Consider the following 19944-nt stretch of genomic DNA (forward strand, 5'->3'; position numbering starts at 1 on the left):
CTCTTATTTGAAAGTGCACCATTATATCAACATCATAATTAATTCATAAACATGGAACAATGTAAAAATACATAAGACCATGGAAAAGGATATAAAGTTTAGGAACAAAAGCATCCTCACCTTACCATAGGTCTAACCTAGAATGGTCTATACTGGTTGTTTTGTCCACTGCTCCATCTAAATAGTGGGACAGAGGCAATAAAAAATCACAACAGATATAGCATCTCAACAGCCTTTAAAAGCTTGCAGTGAGGATGTTAGGTGGTGGTTGCACTTAATTTTAACATTCTGGGCCCCTGGAAGGTGTGGTACCAAAATATTGTGAGGATGTCTTCTTGCATGAATATAGTGGCTTAAATATCATTTACAAAAATACCTTCTCTTTAGCGTTGATGAAGAAACTTTATACACAAAGGGGCCATATTTTTGTAAATAATTTTTGGGATGCAATATTTATCTCAGATGATATTTCTGTATAGCTATTCACAAATATAACCCCGATGGAAAACAATTCAATTTTTTAGAAAATTTGCATGGATCTTCTTCCTCACTTAGGCACAGCATACTTTGAGACAGCGTTAGGAAATCTATATTTTGCTGCTACACTGTTAATTTTTGCTATAGAGATTTGGGAGCTCTTTACTAGCCTTTTGCATCGGAATTCATGTATTGCACAGTGACACATTGCATTAGTTCATTTACCAATGAAAGATGTATGATGCACATACAACCCTTAGTTAATCTAGGCCTTGCTGATCCGTCCTCTAGGGTAGCAAAGACCTGCTGAGACGTTCTGACTTATAACTGATCTGTTTTGAAAAGGACAATTATTTTTAACGTAAAATTTAACACCTGCCTCTTTAGTAATACAACTGATACGCGTGCAAATGTTCTGGGTCTTCGAGCAAAGTCCGTATATGGGGTGGAAGTATGAAGGAAGACTTTTCCTACATGCAAAAAATACACATATGTTTTGAGCAGTGCATGTATCATGCTACTAGATCCCGAATCCGGCTTTAAGTATAATGCATGGATTAAAATCCGTTTTTGACAAGAAAATGCTGTTAAAACCAAATCTGACAAATCCTGTAGGAGAAGATCAATAGGAGGATCTCATTTATTTCCTTCTCATAAGTTATCTACACCATACAAGTTATCTAAACCTTTCCTGCTTTCTTCAGTCCCTTGTGCTTGAGGAGTGTAGAAGGTCATAGGAAAAAAGAAAGCTAGTGCTGCCGTAGAGAAATCGAAGAACCAGTTGGAACTGACCTTAACATTTTACTATAGACACAAACTGAAGTTGGATGGAGCACTCTCGCAACTTGAGCCTACAGAACGGTGTCTGAGTAATTAGAACGAACACTTAGGTATTTATTATTGAAGGCACTTTTAGCACAACACTCCTTTGGAGTGGGGACATTCTATTGCTCGAGTGCTACATTTATTTTTTAAATACATTTTTGCTAAAGACATGCTTCCTTCTTTTCAGCGTCAAATACACTGCTTAGTGGCTGTTTTGAGAAAATAAATGACCATTATAGCCAAGATGAGCATCCTTTACCCAAAGTAAACCCTAATTACTTTTGCTTTAAAAATTGATCCCTATATTCAATTATGTTCCATTTTTGGTATTTTACTTAGTATATTCCTGTCATCGCGTAGGGAAATATCAGCTAAAAGATATATGAATCTGATACTAGATCATAAGAGGCACATGGCCGAAAGAGGACCGATTAGTCCAAATAACACGAAGAGGGGAACAATTAATGAATGCATGATTTCACTGTAAGAACTGAGTTCAAGTATAAACAGCTGGATTAAAAACAGTATAGTTAGAAGACTGACATGCAGTTATGTAGATCATTGGGGAACATAAGGTTGAGCACCTGTACGGTGATCAGCTTATGCTCCAAAATTATTAAACGTCACTGCCACAGATAACACAGGGTAGGTGGAAGGCCACACTCAGACTGAGCACCTGAGAGCCCATATAATCCATAAAACAAACCATAGTATCAGTATTACTCAGGTGGCTTTTGACCTCCGGGTCAAGATCACCACTCCCCAGGTGCCTGGCTGACAGGGCTGAGGCACTGCTGTCTCAGCCTCAGTGAAGGAAGACCAGAGTTCCATCTCGTTGCTGGGTGTCCTCTGGCCCCGCCCACCTTCTGCGTTGCCCTGTTGGGCAGTCATAATGCTGCCACTGTTAAGCCGATATTTGTATTTGTCTTGTCACCAATGTAGCATTTATTTAGTAATTGTTTTTCTCACTATTGTAGCCATTATTTTGCAACTGTTTCATGTTGTGTCTGCGTTTATTTTCTCCTACCTTTTCTCTGCTTCCGCTGCCTTGCTAGCTCCTCACTCATCCCAGAACTACTTATGAGACCGCTGTGTGGCTGTGCTGCTGGCCCAACGCAGATGTGCCAAAGGCAAGCCTGTTTGTGCCTGTCCGTACCTGGACTGCAGCCAGCGCCAGGGACTCTGGCTTTCTCACCATCCTCTGCTACTCAAGATTAGAACTCACCGCCTTCAATGCCCAACCACCCAACAGGACTTGCTTCTTCTGCCAGCATTGCTGGTTTGCCTGCTCCACCATCTCACCTATGCACCCCACCAAACAACCACCCCCAGCCTCCACGACCATGCGCTAGCTTCACTGCATTCTACTGAATGTCCGCTCCCTAGGCAGACTCACAACACATCTATGGGACACCACCATTACCCTCCCTCTCGATCTCATCTTCCTCAAAGAGAACTGGTTCAATGCCACCTCCGCACCCAACCTCATGGCCGCCACACTCAACTGCTACAAGATTATCCAATGCAACAGCAACAACAAACTTGGAAGAGCCATTGCCATAATTCACAAATAATGTATCCACTGCACAACCACGACAGACACAAACACTTCCATTATGGAATACATCAACTTCCAGCTCGGCATCGACAACAACACCACCATTAAAGGAACATTCTCCGACAGACCCCCAGGAACCTGGTGACACTTCTGTGACACCATCTTCAAAATCATCTCCCCCCCCAAGCTATTGACACCAAACACTGAATCTTCCTCAGGGACCTACATTTCCACCTAGGCAATACCCACACCTCAACAGCATTTGTATCATCAGCCTCTATCAGATAGTCACTGACCCCACACACATCGCAGGACACACCCAAGACCCCATTTGCACCTCAAGCAACAGATTCATATAGAGTCAAAGCACCAAACTCACCTGGACCGACTACTCCATCATCCATTTCAACTACCTCCTCACACCAGGCAAAGCACCCAGACCCTCACCAAACTCACTTCAAAGCTAGAGACACCAACCTGGACATTAATAGAGATGTAAACAAAGTCTCCTCTTGTATCTCACACTGCACCATCGTTGCCCCAACCAAAACACCCAAGCCCAAAACCTCCAAACAAGCCAGCTGGTACTCACCAGATCTCCGCACAGCAAAATGCACCTGCAAACAAGTCATACGAAAGTGGTGCAGCTCCAAACACCCCAATAACAGAACTGCATACAGGAACACCCTCAACCAATACCACCCACTCTTAAAGAACACTAGAAAACAGGCACTGGCCACTCAAATTCAAGACAGCGTCAACTGCAGCAAAGAACTCTTCAATGTCCTCAAAGAATTCACCAACCCATCAGCACTGTCCACCCCACCCAGTAACTATGCAACTCCCTAGCCACCTATTTCCATGACAAAATCAAAATCAAATAGAGAAACTTCGCACCCCAGCCCACCGGAGCAGACTCCATCAGCCTCCTCAACCACGTGGACACCTCCTCCAAGCATGAAATCTTCAATTGGAAGCAGCTCACCACCCAGAATATCACCAACACCATGAAAACCATCCACTCTGGATCCCCCTCAGATCCCTGTCCACATGACATGTTCAACCTCGGCAACAACAGCATAAGCAACAGACTCACAGACATACTCAATGCACCCATCAACTTAGCTATGATCCCTAGAGACTGGAAACACAAGGGAGTCAAACACCACAAGAAGCCCTTTGCCGACCACAATGACCTCAAAAACTACAGCCCAATCACCATGCTCCCTTTCCAAGCTAAAGTACTCAGAAAAGCCATCAGCTAGCAACTCACATCATCCATGGAAAACAATAACCTGCTGGACCCAACACAGTCTGCATTCTGCTCCAGTCACAGCACTGAAACCATCCTGATTGCAGCAATGGATGATATCTGAATCCTTCTAGACCAAGAAGACTCGGCTGCCCCCATCCTCCTCGATCTCTTGGAGGCCTTCGACACAGCCTTCCACCACACCATACTCAGAAGAGTCCACCTGATCGGCATCCGGAGAGACATCCTTAAACGTATTGCCTCCTTCCTCTCTGATTGAACACGGAGAATCCTCCACCCCCCACACACCTCGCAGCCCAAGACCATTATCTGCAGAGTGCCACAGGGATCCTTCCTCTGCCCTACTCCCTTCAACAACTACATGACCCCACTGGCCAACATCACAAGAAACCACAGACTAAGCATCATTTCATGTGCAGATGCCATGCAGCTCATCCTCTCACTCTCCAAAGACGATGCCAAGGCCAACTTTCACCTCTGCATGGGCAGCATCGCCAAGTGGGTGAAGGACAACTACCTAAAACTCAACACAGACAAACCCAAAGTCCTGCTACTCAGAATCTATACCTCCTCCTAGGACGACTCCTGATGGCTAGCGACCCAAGGACCCCCCACCCTGATGGAATAGACCCACAACCTAGGGGTCATCATAGACAACAAACAAAACATGATAAACCAGGTCAATGAAGTATTCTCCACCTGCTTCTGCACTCTCAGCCTTCTAAACAAGATCTTCACATGACTTCCCCCATGACTCAAAACGCACCATCACTCAGGCCCACATCATCAGTCGTGTGGACTAGAGCAATGCCCTCTATTCTGGACTCACTTTACACCTCACAAAACAACTCCAGATCATCCAGAACGCAACAGCCATGCTCATCCTCGACCTCCCATGAACTACTCACATATCTCCACACCTCAGGATCCTCCACTGTCCCCCAGTACACAAACAATGTCAATTCAAGATGTTGACCCTCACCTACAAAGCCCTACACAACCAAGGTCCAGCCTGCTCAACCATCAGCAGGAGGCAAAATAATTGGCAAAACCTGGGACAAAAGTAGTGCAGCATAACAGACACACAATATGGCAAAATAGAGGAGAGGATCAGGACTTTCATGATACCTTGTTTTAACGGTAAATATGGATTTGTATTTCAATCTCACAGCTACAGTGGCAGGAACAACAGTATCTTGTTTTTACAAAAGTGTTCTGACATTGAAACATAGCAACAACTGTATTAAAAAAGCCAGGATGAATCTTGGGGACATGTGTGGGATATTTGCTATGAACAGACAGGAAAAATGAAGAGTAGAGGTATATATATTTTTTTGAAAGTGTAAATATTAAAAACACTTGTATCTAAATCAGCACTATATGATATCAGTGGAGCATCAGCAAAAAAAAACTGAAGTCACTGCAAGACCGGCTCTCTTATTCAAGGAATTAGGGAGCCTCTAGAGAGGCAAAACATACCACCACTCATGACATCTAACTAATAGGCACACAAAATACCCATTACAGTAATGGACACTTAGCTCCCAGAATCAAATAACATTTACTTAATAATGTATGAACACACACACAAAAACCTGTCAAGGCTGAATTCTCCTGGTTAAATCCCTTTTTTGCAATCTACCATGAGCAAATGCCAGTGGTTAGACTTATTGCAAGCATTTCTCCCATTAACATTTGTGTTTGATATAGCATCTTAAATGGCTAAGGGTATGCTCAGACTTTGTCTCCTTGCTCACTAAGCCACTGAAGCCATGCTACACCCGACTGAAGAGGCCTAATCTGTCCCAAACCAGTTTTAAGTTGCTTGTGTTTCAGTTTAGAGAGAACTTGGCTTGGCAGTTTGGACTAGACTGTTCCTGTTGGAGCTGGACCAAGACTGATTTGAATATGTCTGGGTCTAATCAAAGGAAGGACTGGAATGCTACCTTGAGGGTTTTCCAGTGGTTTTGGCTTATTGCAAGCATTGCAACTGTTACTTTATATGTATTTGATGTAACACCCCAAGTTGCTAAGGGCATACCAAACACAGATGCCTTGATTACTATGCCACAAGAACCAAGCTACACCTGAGTAATGAGCCCTGTCAGGCTGAAATCAGTTGTGGATTGCTTGTGTTCTGGTTCAGAGAGGACTTGGTTTGGCAGTTCATGGTGGACTGGTCCTATTTGCATATCGATGGGTCTAATCTGAGGTTGCATAGTGGGCAAGAGAACAATGTGTTGGAAAGTTACCCCAATGATTACCTTTGATTAAACAAATTGCAATCATTCCTCCCATTACCTTTTGAGTGTTTAAAACCCTTTTTTGGCAACCCAGACATCAAGCTATTCATTTACACACAATGTTAATAAGCTGCTCTACTTCTAAAAGATAACTCTGCACTCCTAAAAAAGGTAACTTTTCTCTTTTGCACGGTCTGTTAGAAGATTATGCTTTCATCTTTATAGGCTGCTCAAGTACAAGATGTGGCCATTGCGCAAGAGCTCAACATTAGGGAAATGCCAATTTTGATCCCACAGGAGGGTCTGTAATAGAGCACAAACAGCACAACATAGAAGCAGAAACTGTGTAAAATATGAGGAGCTGGAGAAAGAAAACAATAACGTGAAAGTAATGCCAAGGCCTGATGCAAACTAAAGCAAAAAGCAGGAAAGTAGTGCAAGCATGAAATGTTCCCAGGCACTGACCAAACAGGAAGCTTTTATGCTGGTATTACTTCTAAAGATCCTAGAGAGAGGCATCTAAGTGAAATTATTGCTTCAGCTACTAGCCTATGCATTCTTATTCTCAGCCTTCTCAGCACCAAGACCTTATCCTTCAACTGTGTCATGAGTTTTTATCCTAAGTGAGGTGTACTTTCCACCTGATGTTCTTTCAAAGTGACTTTGTAAATGTCTTACCTTATTTTGTTTTCTTAGAGGAAACAGCTAACAATTTTCTCAGAGACTCACACCAGGCGTGTCAAATTAGCAATCATTGAGTAGGAAATTGTGTAGGGAAATATACTTGTAGAGGTAAGCTAAAAGGTATTTGATTAACTATACAACGAAGCATGGAAATAATAAAGATTTAATATTCACACCATGAGAGTGTATTTGAGGATCATCAGGAAAGCATTTCCTGCAAGAGCAAGTTTCCTGAGGCTCCAGCTATTACAAAATTTGATAGAGTACTCAGTGCTGTTTTCATTGGCAAAAGCACTTCCAAGGAAATTAAAATTGCTGTCTGTTGGACTAGGCTCTTTCTAAGGGGTCATTCCTCAAGCTTTTTGCTTTCTCCTAATTTTTCAGACCCTTTTTGGCTGATGTCACTTTATCACTGCTACTCAGTGCTAAAGTGCATGTGCTCTCCCTTGTAAACTTGGTATGAATGGCTTATACCTGATTGGCAAATTTACTTTACCTGTAAGTCCCTTGTACAGTGGAATCCCTGTACCCAGTGCCTGTAAATTAAATGTTACTAATGAGGCTGCAGCGCAGCTAGCGTCACCCACAGAAGTAGCCTTTCAAAGCTGTCTCAGGCCTGCTAGCACAGGGCCTGTGTGCACAGTTTACTGCCACACGGACCTGGCATCTAAATTTACTTGTCAGGCCCAGAACTCCCCTTGTACTACATATAAGTCACCCCTAAGGCAGGGCCTAGCTAGCTCTATGGCAGGGTGCTATGTATGTAGAAGGCAGGACATGCGCCTAGTAGCATGGCCTGACCTGATAGTGACAAACAACTTATTTGGTTTCTCACTGCTGTGAGTGCTGCCTTCTCACAGGATTGCATTACAAATGGCCTGCCTTAAGTCTAGGGGCTATTGTCTGATTTATGGGGGGTAGCGTAGGCCTGTTTTTTATGGTAGTAATGGTAGTGAGAAATGCTGCTCACTGGTGTAAGTGGATCTTTTATTACCATTGTAGAAATGCCACTTCTAGAAAGTGAGCATTTCTCTGTGCTTAAGACTTTGATGTTTTGGAGCTTGACTCCAATCCATGTCTGGGCAGAGTGACAGGTGGGCTTTGTGCATACTTTTCAGACAGCCTGTACACAGTGAGGGTGGAAGTGTCACAGAAGTGCATCTGCATATTGAATGGTCTTCCTGGGCTGAGAGAAGGGGAGGCGGACACACTTTCGTTTGTAAAGGCTGTTCCCTGGCCTCACACAAAGGGCTTGTGTACCCCCAGCTGATGTCTGGACCTCTGCTAGAGGAGAGAGGGAACACTCCTAGAACCAGTTGCAACTGGTTAAAACCTCCTCTCCTCCTCATTGAAAATGCTTTGCAAAACTGAGTATAAGTACAGGGGATTTTTCCCATAAAAACACACAAGAAACATACTTGGAACTGTACACAGAATGCTGCTGGAGGGACTCACCAGGAATCACGTTGGACTGCTGCTGCTGTGCTGACCTGTGACCTGCAGGTTCACTAGGAGGAACATCCACTGCCTGCATCCCCTTTGTTCTTGCCTGCTGCTGGGCCCTGCCGCCCTGTGCTCCACTTTGTATCCCCAGGGACTGGATGCTGTGGTCCCTGCCACCTGCAATTGCTTACTTGCCAGCATGAGGGCAGTGCTGGATTTTTGCAGCTGTAGCACCTTGAGAGCACTCCTCTTGAGTTGCCTAAGCACCTTGTGAGTGCTCCTCTTATGTGGGCCTACAGCGCCTTGAGAGGCATTCCATTTTATTCATTAAGCACCTTGGAAAGTGCTGCTGTCGCCCCGCTGAGCGAGGAAATCACTGCTGCGACCTAGCAATGTCGAATATTGAAGCACGCCTGATACGCGCTCTCCGAAGTTCCCTCAGGGCGATGTGCAAAGTGAGGAGTGCCCCTGGGGCACATGCAGGCACCTGCTGAGAGTGTCTCCCTCTCACTGTGTCCCAGGCAGCAGAAAGAGAGGATCACTGCAGATTGGAGCTGCCATGCAGCTGCTATGAATGCATCGGTCCCCGGACATGAAGATCACCAGGTATGGCCTGTGAACCCAGAGGGAAACCTTATAGCACCGCAGATTCTGCCATGCCTCTTGTTGTTGCGTCCTCGCAGGCTGAGAAGGAAGCCTCACTGGAGGCTCCCATCCCAGCAGATCCACTTTTGAAAGCCCAGCTCCTCTTGCCGTCGACGTGCAAGGGCCCCCTAGGCGTCACTAAACCCAACCCAAGCAGAGGAGCTCTGGTGTTGAGGACCCGAGTGTTTTGGGACTCTTTCCCCCTCCTCCCAGGAACATTAGGGGGATCACAAGGACCATAATTATTGAGTGTAAGCCCCTTCATCCACTTTGAGCAGGTATGATTATGTATCTACTCCCCCCAGGCACAATTATGATGATATGTGCCTTCTTATGATTACCATTATGCGCGGATGTTCCTTTTATGGACATTTATGAGGGAATGTTCCCTAGGGCAAGTGCTTTATTTGCAATGTGTTCACTATAACTTTATGCAATTGTGGTGTGATGAGTTCTTACCCTGATATGTGCATTTTGATAGTGTTTTCCTGACTACTGTTTATGTTGCAGAATAATCAGTAACCTATGTGTTTTATGTGACTGCTGCTGGTTTTGGCAGAGTAACAGTACTGTGTAATGTTCTGACAACTGCTTGGATAGCAGGGTATTACTGACATGTTATGTTTGGTCTAATGATGTTGTGTACGATACAGTTTATTTTGATATAACTTGGTGCTGTGTTCCCTTTGTGGTGCACTTATTGTGTCATGGGTTTTATGTGTGTTGTGCAAACGCTTTACACATTGCCTCCGGTTAGGCCTGACTGCTCGTGCCAAGCTACCAAAGGGTTGACCAGGGGTTATTCTGGGTGTGTAATCCCCTTGCCCTGACTAAAGAGCATGGGTTCTGCCCCCCTTAGGTGCATACACTAGCCAACCTGAAACACCATTTCTAACAATGTCCAAATATTAACACTTCTGGTAAAGATGAGGATGTGCCTGAATTCTTTAGAAAAGTATTTAGCTGTTTGGTGCTTCAGTTGATTTGTTTACTTTTGCTTAGGATAAGGGATTAGGGATTAGTTTTTTTTGCCTAGAGAGCAGACATTGGAAGTTAATACTATCATGCAATTCTATTAAATATTAATTATGATATTTTGGCTAAAACAATATCTTCTGACTTATTGTACTTCCATTTTGGTGCATACAGATCGAGATTGTTAGGCCTAGCATCTTTGGAGTGTTTTTCCCTAAATGTTTTGCCTTTGTTTGTGCTGCCTTTAGTACTCAAGGCACTTTACCACTGCTGACCAGTGTACAGTAAATGTGTTCTTTCTCCAAAACATGATAACAATTGGCTTACCTACAATTGGCGTATTAAATGTACTTAGAAGTCGCTAGTAAAGTGCACTACATGTGCCCAGGGGTGCCTGCAGCATTGATTGTGCCACTCACATCAGTAGCCCTTTAAACATGACACAGGTCTGCCATTGCAGTACTTAAAATGTTGGACTTGTACTTTCAAGGTTTACATGTACAGGTAGTGAAAAACTCTTACATTTGTTTTTCACTACTACACGGCCTATCTCTCCCATTGGTTAACAATGGTGTTGTCTTATGACACTGTATATGTTTAATTTCCAATTGGTAAGAGATAAGACATCCCTGTTTGATGTCTCTGGAATCACAATTTAAAATCACAGCTGGTGGTGAAGTCAGATTTTAATTTGTAATTCTGAAAAAGCCACTTTTAGAAAGTTGGCATTTTCTTACTTTAAATCATTCAGTGCCTCCTGCCTGTCTCTGAATACACATGTGGGTGGGTGATAGCTGGGTTGTGGGCATTCCCTCCAGACATCCATGCACAAAGGGAGCTTAGATGTAACTAAGTGGCTAGCTGCATGTTTATGGCCCATCCTGGTCAGAATGGGAGGAAGGGGCTGACACTTACTCCTAAAATGGGCTGTGTCCTGAGCCCTCACAAAGGGCTGCATAACCCCATGTAGTGTGTTTGGAGCTAGGGCAAGAAGGGCAGGGATGTTGTGGACTTTGAAGGCCTCTCTTTGAAGTCTCCCCCACTTCAACAGCACCACTTGGTATAAGTACTGGACTTCCGACCCTACCAAATTAGAACACTTCCTGACCTGAGAACATACTGCCAGGAAGGACTGCTGTGCTTCTGAAGGGTGCTGGAACTCTGAAGGACTTTGCTGGACTCCTACTGTGCTGTGCCTGCCCTACTGCCTTCTGCCCTCCTTGCCTGAGAGTGATAGGGACTGGACCGTCAACTCCACATTCCCAGAACCAAAGGAACTCCAAGGGATTGCTGGCTTGCTTCCTGTTCTGAGGTCTCAGGGACATCAAAAACTTCACTAACCCATGCTACTTATTCTGGATTCTTCCAACTGTGAGTGTTGTGAAAATGATTCTGCCACGTTCAGACCCCGGACGTGAGTGAACCGGGTGGCTCACAGCTGAGCAGGGCGCGTCTGGAGAGGAGAGGAGTGCAAGCAAGGATGTGAGCCGGCTGGGAGGTGCATCGTTCGGCACATCGTGCGTTGTCCTTGCAGGAATACATCAGTCCTCTAGTCTCTCCGCAAGTAGGGCATGGTGCCTGCCTGTCTGGCAGCCCAGGTTAGCGGCTCTCCCCGCGTCTTTGCTCGTTTGTTGGTTTGCCTGCTTGCCACTGAGGAGGCCTGATTGGGTGCAGCTTGCGGGGGGCGAGGGTGAGGAGAGCCCTGCACCCCTGTATTTATAGAAGCAGGACTTATTCCTTTGGGATTCAGACTCCCACAACGGCACGCCTGCTCACGCCCGCATTATTGGGAAGCAGACTGGGACTCCGTTAGGACAGCACTCCGGTTCTGCATTGTGTGGGCCTGGGGACTTGGTAGCCTTTCCGTTGCGGCAGCTAGCCGGGCACCCTCCCCCCCTGCGCCTCCTTGAGGTGCTATTCTCCCTGCTCCCTCTCTTACGGATCATCGTCGAAGCAGCCTGTCCCAGTGCGGCTTGCTGGGGGAGAGGGGCAGGGAGAATCTAGTCTCTCTGCTTTCGCATAAGCGGCTCTTGCTCTCAAGACTCAGACTTTCTTCTTGACGCTCCTGCTCTTGCCAAAGATACAGCGAGGTGGGTCAGGCCGGAGTCTAGCAGGCACTGCTCTTCGTGGACGCAGCCAATTCTGTGGTAAGCTGAGGTACAAAGCGCACCAAGGAACAACGGGCAGCTGGTTGGCGCTGGATGTTCATTAAGTCCATTAAGCCAGCCTTGTCTGAGTCAGTTGGAGATTAAGTGGTGGAAATTTGTAAAGAGCGAGTCTGTCCTCTTGCGCCCTAAATCGCACGTCTGCTGTATTGGCCTCCTTGTGCCCCTAGTGCGGGTACTCTCTATTATGACCATGAAGAAGGTCCGTTCAGGTCGTCTCCTCCTTTCAGGAAGGTCTTGCTCTAAAACTAAATCCAACCCCATACGGAACAAGGCTAACTCAGCACTCTTGCTGAAGGGACAGTCGCAGAAGCATCTTCTCTCCTTTTGGGGTAAAGAGAACTCATCATCACAGGAAACAAAAAGCTAAGTCATCTCCATTGCACCCCTGGATTCAGAGTCACCTATGGAGTCCCCAGGGGAGCTCTTAAGTGAGCCATTCCAGGCAGAAGCAAGCCAGGAAAAAAGGAACCAGGGTCTTGGTATTGGACAGTATAACCTCCCTTGCTGAGTCTGTTGTGTCTGTTTGGCCCGCTTGGAGCGAGCTGGGGCCATTGCATTGTCCCTCCTCTTCACCTGCCTGGCCAATCAGCTCTCCTCTTCAAGCTGACCTGGATCCGAAAAACTCTCTGGAAAGTGCTGCTATTATTCCTACAGCGTCTACTGCTATCGGACCCTGTGACTTTACACTGCCAGTTTTATTCCAGAGATATGGCCCCCAAGCAAAAGATCCTTCCCCTCTGTCTGTGATCCCTAGGTCCAAGAGCCTTTCGACTCCATCGGGTTTGGTACTGTTTAATAGTACTCCGTTGTTACAAGATTCATTATATATCCAATCTCATTTGTCTGCGTCGCCGGCCCTAGATGTCAGTGGAAATTAGCCCATTCTACCTTTGGAATCTGAGGTCAGGCTCTCAGCTTCTTTGTTCAATCTGGAAAACCTCCTTGCTTCCATTTTAAAGCTTTTGGAGAAATTCATAGGGGGCTCAGACTGTATCCTTGACTCCGTAACAGCAATTTTAGTGTAGATGACTAAAGATAAAAAGGAGGCTGTATCTCTTGATTTTACTCAGTTTAACGTCGCCCCCTTACAATCTCTTGTTGATCAGAAGGCATCCAGGACTTCCCCCAAGGCACCCCAAAATGTGCACTCATGCAAGGATGTGGGTACTCAAGCGGGAAGCTCCCAAAGCTTCCGTTTTAATGATGAAAAGTCACTACTGGGTAGTCCTGTGGACTTCATTCAATTTATTTTTTACTCTCGCACTCTGAGGGGCAATCCCCTGGCACAAAGCCTCCAGCCCCCTACAAAGGTGTTCCCCATCTTTGAAAGAGCAGTCAAGCAAAAAAAAGGGCCCATAATTCCCCCCCGTTGTTATCCTCTGTAGAAGATTCTAAGAGGAGAACTTTCGCCAATGGTGGGAAAAAACCTAAGAGATTGAAGAAGCCGAATCGACGAATTAGCAGAAAAAAAAGAAGGAAAGTATTTTTTCCCGAAGCGATAACTGATGGGACAATCTCTCCTCAAATTCATCTAGAGCCATACGCGATGCAGACTAGTATGCCCTCTCCGCGTAGGCCTAATTTTACCAATAGGGGTCCTGTAAGCATGCACTTAGCCGACCTTCCTACTATCCCAGCCTTCAATCCAACCGCCTCCCCATTTTTGCCCCCCAGACGGGAGACCATTGCCATCGAATCCTCTATCTTGTTGTCCAGGGAAGAAGCTCCTTCAACAGGTTGTAACTCGGTTTCTCAGATTATTGACTTTTTCCCCATTTTTTATCCCGATTTAATTTTAAATGGGTCCACCTTGTTAAGATGCTTTTCTGAATCCAGTTTTTTTAATCACATCTCGAGCAAAGATATTGATCTTGTCTCCCTAAGGATGGTCGGCGGTGGTCTCAGGGCTAGGGTCGCCTTCTGCTCATTGCAAACGGCGAACCTGGTCCTCTCTCATGCTGACTCTCTGCAGTGTCGGGGGATAGATGTGTTTCCATTCTTGTCCCACACTGCTTGTGGAGGGGAAAAGTTTGTGACTAAAAGCTCCGAGAGGCCCCACTTTAAAAACACGGATTTTACGATTTATAGACCTAGAGTAGATCTACAGGCTCTCAAAGTGTCCTTAACAGGGAAGGATAGTGCCCATTGACTTCTTCAGGACTTCCTCACATCGAGTATTTAGATAGCCGCGAGTCCACTAGCGTCTCGGGCATACTCGCTGCTAGCTAAATACTCAATGTGAGGATACGCCGGGTGAATACGAATTACCGGCATCCTAATACGGGACAATTCAACAAACAAAACTGACGAGAACTAAGAGGAAATATGTTGAATTTTTGAAATTGCAGGTAGTCCTGAAGAAGTCAATGGGCACTCCCTAGACGAAACACGTGTTGACTGGATGGGCGAAGGTGTGATTTCTTTGATGAAAATTTGAATTCTATGGAAAATATGTGATGAAGTGGGATCAAGCTCAAGAAGAAATAAACAAGACTCTGTTCACGAAATTGACTGGAGGAGGACTCTTTTCATCCAATTGAATTTATTCTGCATCACTTTCTACATAGGCTGAAAGAAGTAATTTACAGCGTGTGCTGCTAAAATTGTATATATCTCCAAATGGGGGTTCCTAAATCAAGTAGAAGGTAAAATTCTCAGAAAATTATTATCTGTTAACACAGCAGCCTCACTGGCGGCTCTGAGGCTGTAAATGGGGCTTAGAAGCGCATATGCTCAAGGATTAGCAGGGGTTATACGATTGGCCTCCTCAATTTTAAAGAGCGAAGAAAACACTATAAGATCACTTTTAAAGAAAGAGCTCTTTTTAGATAACAGTAAGGCTAAATTCGCCTTTTGTAAGAATTTTTCCATAGCTCTGGAAAGGTTGGAGCTCGATTGTAGCCAAGTCCTAGAATTTTCCCCATTGCACTTGAGGGCGATTTTGAAGAATGCTCCGTGGACCCTGAGCTTCTGCCAAGACTTGGAGAGCTGTAAAAAAAGAAGCTCCTTTGCGAACATAGTTAACACTCTAGGTAATAAAAAAATCACAACCGTATCTCATTTGGAACATCGTTCATAGCGTTAGGCGCTTTTGGTCGCTGCTTCGAAAATGCTGTTTTTGCACAGGTATATACCACCAATACTATGGTTAACGCGGTTCTGTCCTCCGACAGTCCGGTATTCTTACCTCTTTTGGATTGGAGTTTCATTGAGTGTGTATATACAAAGTCGGTACCCATGACATAGGATTTTGATGTAATATTTTATTGTATATATCTTTAAATTTTTTTTTTTTTTTACCTGATTGGTTGTAAAGTATAATTAGTAATTTTGATTCTTGGCTTTATACTATAAACTTTTATATGGTTTTCAGCTAGATGTAAAGGGTAAATTTGATTTTTTGTTTGGCTGAAATACAAATCCTTCTTTCCTATTTTTTTCTTTTTCTCTTTTGTTGTTCCCCTTTTTATGTGGACCTCAGTTGAGTTTCAAATCATAAATAAATATAAAATTGAAATTGAAATTGAGTGTTGCCCTTCCAAGTGGTGCCAATCCAGTCCAACGCGTGTGTTGGTGTTATCGGTTACAGATTAAAGAAGAAAATCAAAAATCCTGTGAGTGCTGCGTTATTGACCTTGTGTCAAAATTGTGTGGTGATATATATATATATATATATATATATATATATATATACACACACACACTGCCAACCACAAACCCTACCCACCCTAAACCTAAATAATTCCCTTACTGCCCTCAATCCTTTACCAACCTAATACGTAAAAATGCCTTTATCACCCCAAAACCTATACCCACCCTAAACTCAAAAAACACACTTACAACCCTAAAACCCATACTCATCCCATCCTAAAACCTTAATATGCCCTTTCACTCTAAAACTCATACCCAGCCCAAAACCTAAAAATGCCCTTACCACCCAAAAACCCATACCCACCCTAAAACCTAAAAAGGCCCTTACCACCTCAAAACACATACCCAACCTAAAACCTAAAAATGACTTTACCACCCTAAAACCCATACCCACCCTAAAACCAAAGAACCCTAGAACCCTATATTTGTGTATATATATATATATACATACATATACATATATATATATACATATATATGTATATATATATATATACTGTATATATTCATGAACCACTTAATATTTACCTGTACTTACCTGTAAAATCTTTAACACGCACACACATTATCATTCATGCCTTTACATGAAAAAAAATACTAATATACTTACTTTTAAAACCTTCAGCGCCCCTATGTACCTTTACCATTCATGCCTTTAGAATGAAATTTGTTGTAAAGGCATGTGTGGTAAAGGTATATTCATAGTAAAGGCATGCATGGTAAAGGCATTGTGGGGGGGTGGGCTCAGTGGTACAGAGGACTCGGACTCGGATTTTTAGGGCCCTATAAGGGCCTAACACCGTTTATTTATTATAGTAAGGTGATTGTAATAATAATGGCTGTACTTCTTCCCAATTTTCTCTTTGGAGATTTCTTGCTGCAGGTTTGGGGTGACTTGTATGTGTCTTTAATGTTCTTTCTTTCTCTTGTAGGTAGCAGTCTCCAGGTAGCTTCTTCTTGGCTCCCCTGGGCTCTCGGAGAAACAAGAGGATATGTCTAGGTAAGTAGGACTGTAGCTTGTTATCTCTATTATCTGTTAGTACAAGGCGGGGTATGTGATGGAAGGAACTATAGGAGGTAGTGTTTTGGCAGGGTTATGCAACACTAAGAGAGGGAGAAGCGGGCTATTACTGTGGCTATTTTAGGCTGGTGATAGGGTGGGAAGGTGGTTCGTGGTTCCCAATCCCAGGTACTCAAAACAACCTGCCCTGTTCCCTTTCTGCCCTCCCCGGTCTCCTTTTCCCTCCTTCCACCACCCCCTGATCCCTTTACTGACGGTGTCCCTTAAATATGGCCCGTACCTTGTGCAGCCACGACCCTCCTGGGTCGTGGCAGGTTTTCTCTCCTTCTCGTGGTTTCTTCTCAGCTCCACCACTTGGGCTGGGCTTCTTCTCCTCGACGCTCGGTTCGGCCGCTGTTCTCTCCGGTTCTCGTGATATCTCCGTATTCCCGTCTACACCAGCGTTTTTTCCGTGTTCTTCGGCGTCCTCCTTTATCTCAGCCTTTTTTTCCATTTCCGACTCAGCAACCCGGAAGTCCGGTGCCGAATGAGTGCTCCGCCCCCACGCGTCTCCTTGACGACACTGGACGGGGCCGGAGGAGGTGCGTGTACGGCGCCATGCCCGCGCGTCAGTAGGCGAGGTGGACGACACCCGCCTACAGGCATATTCGTGGTAATGGCATTGTTGTAAATGCATTTCGTAGTAAATGCACCATTGTAAACAATGTTTCCCCATATTTGCGCCAACCTAGGGTTACAAGTCTTTGTAAATCAGGGTTTTCATCAAAATACATGGGTGCATGCATGGGAACTCATATAACGCCCATCTGACACACAGTAACAAGGTCCCATATTTATACTTTTTGACGCAAAACTGCGCATAACCTGTTTTGTGTGAAAAAGTATAGCGCCGGCATGCTTCATTCCAGAGTGCCAGCCGGGCGTCAAAATTATGGAATGCCGCAAGCCGGTGCAAAGGGTGGGCTAGCATTGAAAAAAAAGACGTTAGCCGGGTGGGGGTGGCGGTATGAGAGAAGGAGATTTTGCACCACAAAATGATGCTAGGCTGGTTAGAAGCAAAAAAATGCCTCCAACCAGCCTAGTGTCATTTTCTGATGTAAAACCATCCATACCACATGACTTCTGTCTTTGAAAAGACAGGAGTCATGCCCACCTCCCCAATGCCCAGCACAGGGGACAAGTGTCAACTGGGCTTGGCCATTGCACCCTTTGACATGCAGGGGGCCCCAAGTTCGGTCCCCAATGGCACTTTAAGTTTAAAAAAAATACTTACGTATACTTACCCTACTTACTTGGGATGGCGACCCCCATCCTCTGGTGTGCCTCTGGTGTGGATGGTGTTATTCCTAGGACTTGAGGAGGGCACCTGTGGACCCACCATGGAAATGAGTCCACAGGTCCCCTCACACCAGGTCTGACCCAGGTGTTAAATTATTTAGCCCCTCCTACCACCCAGGCGTCATTTTAGAACAGGGGATAAATATGGGGCTATGGGGTTAGCACCATTGATTAGATGGGAACGCCTAACTTGCATCTCATTGACTCAAGGTAGGTTCATGCATCTGAAAAATGGTGCAAACTCCAATATTTTGATGTTGGATGCCTCTAGCATCAAAATATAAATATGGAGTTAGTTTTGCGCCGAATTTGCATTAAAAAAATGACAAAATTTGGCGCAAATTGAGTAGAAATATGCCCCAAAGAGTCTTTGAGAGGCCTAGCAAATGCCAACATTGACTTTGTGCTTGGGCTGTGACACAAAAGGGATGCAACCCGATGCAAATTCATAGTAAATCCAGGCCTCTATTTGCAAAAAGCAACCGGAACTTAGGTGGCCGGTTTGCAAAATCACCAGTCGGAGTGGTTCGCAATCTGACCATCCTTATGAATATTAATAATCTAGGTTGCAAACTGCAACCTAGGGGCTGATTTGATTTCTGGCAGATGGTCCATTTATCCAGCAAGGTGACAGAGTAAATTACTCCATCGTCCTGGTGGAAAGACCTCCTGACAGATTTATAAATGACCGCCAAGTTGGTGAAGGAATTTCCTCTCTGCCAACATATAAATCAGGCCCTTACTCTTATAGGTGGCCATAACAGGGATGTTGACCTCCAAGCCACCATGTCTGTGAACACATTTGAAAAAGGTATTTTTTTTAAATGAAGCCCATTTTCCCACAGGGAAACAAGGCTGCATTTAAGGGAAAAAATACTGTTGTAAAGCATTTGTTTAAGAGCTGGTTCTAGCACCCTGTAGCACTGCCCACTCCCATGCAAACTTTTAATTTCATTCACTACCCCATTTGCGAATGAGTTACCACTTCCTTTGAGGTGCTGGTAACCTACCAATAGTTTGTGACTGAAATTGTGGCCACAAACTGTTGAAACATAGCATAGACAATCTACATTTTGAAGGGACACCATGGATAAGCTCCTTCCAAATTGTGATTCATTAATGCATTTCTAAACCCATTTTGCAAATTGGTAATGAGTTGCTAAATCACAAAATAGGTTTAGTTATGAGAGTCTGTTCACCAAAATGCCAAGGGTAGCGGAAGCGATATCACATGCCACTTGACCTTCACTGTGATTCACACATTCTTGCTCAAATAAACACACTCTCACACACAAGCATGCATACCACATACATTTAAAAGCATTTTTTACTTACCTTAGCTGCCACATATGGTCTTATTCCAGCGAACTGTAATCCATTCTTATTACACAAATAGTGATGTAAAATGAAGGTACATTTGTTATATTTGGAAAATAAAAACTTTTGTGGCTGTATAAGAAGGAAATAATGATCAACTGGGGTTGACTTTTTATACATTTGATTTTTTGCTTAAATGAGTTCTGGTATCAATCTTTAGAACTGACAAGATGACAAAATATTTGTTGAGGAGTTCGAGGCACCCATCCTATTATGACCACCATTCTCAAGTTATAACCAAATGCCTGGAGGAAACTAAGTGACAT

Source organism: Pleurodeles waltl, chromosome 1_1, assembly GCF_031143425.1.
Source record: "Pleurodeles waltl isolate 20211129_DDA chromosome 1_1, aPleWal1.hap1.20221129, whole genome shotgun sequence".
In the NCBI taxonomy this organism is placed as follows: domain Eukaryota; kingdom Metazoa; phylum Chordata; class Amphibia; order Caudata; family Salamandridae; genus Pleurodeles; species Pleurodeles waltl.